This window comes from Marmota marmota, unplaced genomic scaffold, assembly GCF_001458135.2.
Source record: "Marmota marmota marmota unplaced genomic scaffold, marMar, whole genome shotgun sequence".
In the NCBI taxonomy this organism is placed as follows: domain Eukaryota; kingdom Metazoa; phylum Chordata; class Mammalia; order Rodentia; family Sciuridae; genus Marmota; species Marmota marmota.
Window position 1 is genome coordinate 4,033,883 of NW_026000229.1, and position 3,455 is coordinate 4,037,337.

The window sequence follows — 3,455 nt, forward strand, 5'->3', positions numbered from 1 at the left end:
CAAACACACACACACACACACACACACACACACACACACACACCAACAAAACTAGGATGAATTTCCAAAAGTCCAATTGGATGCATCCATCAGAACTAGAGGCCTTCCGCAAGTCACCCTGTGTGCTGCAGTGGAACTGAAGAGCAGCCGCTGTTTCTGTTGCCACTATCTATACAGATCCCGTCCCTGCGGTTCGGGAAGCTCATCCTAACAGCACTTTGGGTCCCATAACAAGAACAGAAGAAAGAAGGGGGGGGGGGGGCGGAAACCGGAGTCATAGTTTCAGATCCATGGAATCTCATTTCAAAAGGAAAGCAAAGCTCCTACTGAGTCACGTATCAGAATAGCTGAGGAGCAGGAGAGCCATACCTCCGCAGCAGGAAAGGAGCCTCTCCCTGGGCCGCGGTAGGTGGCTTTAACAGAAGCAAAGCCAAAATGTCAGCCCCCTGCTTTTAATACCTGTGGTCTGAGCACCTATTTGGGGAAGGAAGACACCTCCATTTGAGTCTCCCTGCGTGCACTGCCTGGATGTGTGGAGACCACACTCTGAATGCAAACGGGCTAATACATGGACACTTTAAATAATGCCTCATCTGGGTTATAAGTATTGACAACTAGATTCTCCCAGAGCGCCTCCCTACCTGAGTTTTAAAACCAATTTTCCTCGATTTCCTTATTGTGAGAAGTTCAACCCCACGTTAGGCACAGGGATTTGAAAGGGTAAAATAGGAGGGAAGTTTGTTTGATCCACTGTACCTTGCCCAGGTATTCTAAATTTGTAAATATACTGTCTTTTAGTCCCAACGTTGTTTCTGAGGGGCAAGCCCAGGAGTAAAGAGTGCCCAGGGTAAGAAGCCTGTTTGGTGGCAATTAAACAGAATCTTAGATTCTGCGGGGTCCTTATTACCCTTGGAGTTTGAAGGGCAAGTTATTTAAGAGCAAATAGATACCCCCCTCCCCCCCCAAAAAAAAGGCATTAGTTGGACCCATACAAAGCGATTAGGACAGGAAGCTCTGCAGCTCCTGCTTTCCCCCTTGCTCTAAGTTTTACTCCTTTTTGTTCTTTCTCACATCGTTTCATGAAAGAGACCAAGTTTTAGGAGCAAAAGCCACAGTTTTCTAAAGCTGGAATGGGTTAAAAATCTGCTTTTTCATCCTTATTCAACTGAGATTGTTAGGGTTTTTTTTTTTTTTCTCCTGAAAATCCCTTTTAGAAAACAACTTAAAATTTAAAATGACTTAAAAGGAACATACAGAGTATAGTCCTCCAGGATCACTCAGTTCTAGCCAGAAGTCGGCTGGGTGGTGCTTACATATACAAAGGATTCAACTGGTTGCCCCTTTCCACTCCTGACTACTGATTGCCCTAAATTTGCCCCATTTCAGACTTGGGAAGATCCCTTTTAAGACTTAGGAAGTACCCCTCTCACTTTCTGTTTGGAATCTCACCCCTCCCCAAGTGACACACAGTGTTTTAGTTTGGATAAGTGTCTCTGAAAGGTCTATGTGTCAAAGTCTTCATCCCCAGGTAGGTATTATTGGACGATAGTGGAACATTTAGGAGGTGGAGCCTGGTGGGAAGTCCTTAGGTGATTGGGGGTACCCTCCAAGGGAATTATGGAACCCTCATCTCCTTTCCCATTTTTGCTTCCTGGCCTTGAGGTCAGCAGTTGCTCTGCCGTTCACAATCCCACCATATCCACCCAGAGGCCCAAAGCAATGTGTCTGTCTGATCTTGGACTGGAACATACACAACTGAACCAAAAATAACCCTTTCCCTTCATAGATCCATTACCTCAGGCATTTCTTTAGAGTGATAGAAGATGACTCACACACACACACACGGGTATGGTGCTGCTTCAGCCTGGTATTCTCCCTTGTGTGTCACTCTCTGGGAAGAGGCTAGAATTTCGATTCCCCCTACATCCTCATACACACTCCATCTTACCCACCTGGGGAGGAGTGAAAGTCATTTCTCTGTATCACTCACTACCCCAGAATCATAATAAATTATTTATCTATGGACTGAAGGCATTAACTTAGGGAGGCGGGGTGCAAACTCATGGCACTATACCTCATGATGAATAAAGATTTTTTAAAGATTTTTTTTTTTGTCTGAGGAACAAAAGGAGACAGGACCGGGTGGGAGGTGGGCACCAGACCATGAAAAATGAAATCAGCATCCAGAAACCATCTAGCCCCTGCTTTCCCCTCTATGTCTAGTGGTGTCCCATCCAGATCCCTACGTTTCCCTTCATAACATCATTAATGAAGGTGCAAAAACCTATCATGGCATCCAAGAAACACCTTTAGATGTGTATTTAATGATAAAAATAACCTATGTGATTTTGAACATATGACTTCAACTATCTGTTTTTCGTCTTCCAGCACTTGAACTGCAGGGTTGTTCTTAAATTTAGCACATGAACTAAGAAATATGGATGGCTTCCACCATATGGAATCTTAGACTGAGTATGAAATCTTAATAAATCTTGGAGTCCACGTGCTCTAGACCTACTCAATGAACTATAGACCAATAGCCAAAAGACACGTATCATTAATCAAGTTCTTAATTTGAATTTTTTTGAGACTAACATCCTCCACTCTTTCTAGTTCTCTCCTACTTCAGCTCTTGCAAAGCCTCTTTCTCTCTGATATCCTCCAAATTCTCTCTAAACACAAAAGTACAGCTTTCTGGGTATTTCCTGACACTCTCCACTTTTCTTTATTATGTAGATCTATGCATTCCCTCTTTCTCTCTTTGGAGGCAGGAAGGGGAGGAGACCTACAGAGAACCTGAAAAAGAAATCAGAATTCTCTTCAGCGATGGGGATGGAGGAGAAGGCTGTGACAATTCACACATTAATACTTTCTGATCTGCCATAATTAGAACTTCTTTGGGTACATTTTAGATATATCAAAGTATTAGAAAAGGAGAGTGAATGTTGTATCATTAGACAAAGATGTTACCTGATGACTATCTAGGCAGACTTGAGATCACTTCTCAACCTCCCCTGGGCTTCAGTTTCATCATCAGTAGCAGCAGAATAAGAGTCTTGATACATTTGTTGGGAAGATTGAGTAAATGTAAGTATGAGCCTCATAACAGATCTTCAGCCAAATGTTTATGGCTCTTAAGTTGGTAGAAGGAGGGGAGGAAAGAAAGAAGGAAAGAAGAGATGGAGGGAGGAAGAAAGGGAAGGAAAGGCAAAGGGAAGGAGAGATGGAATGAAGGGGAAGCAAGTACTTGTGTCGTGGGCATCTAGGCAAAAGCTTGACTGTACCAGTGAACAGGGATTGGGCACAAGAAAATTGTTTGCTCCTCTGGGTTGCAAGGTGAATTCTAATCTTTTGAATCCTGAGAGATGTTGCTTTGCTGGCTGACAAAATGTCAAGTAGCACAATCAAAAGGAAAAAAATCATGCCATTGGCATAGTTAGTACTTAGCAGCTCAG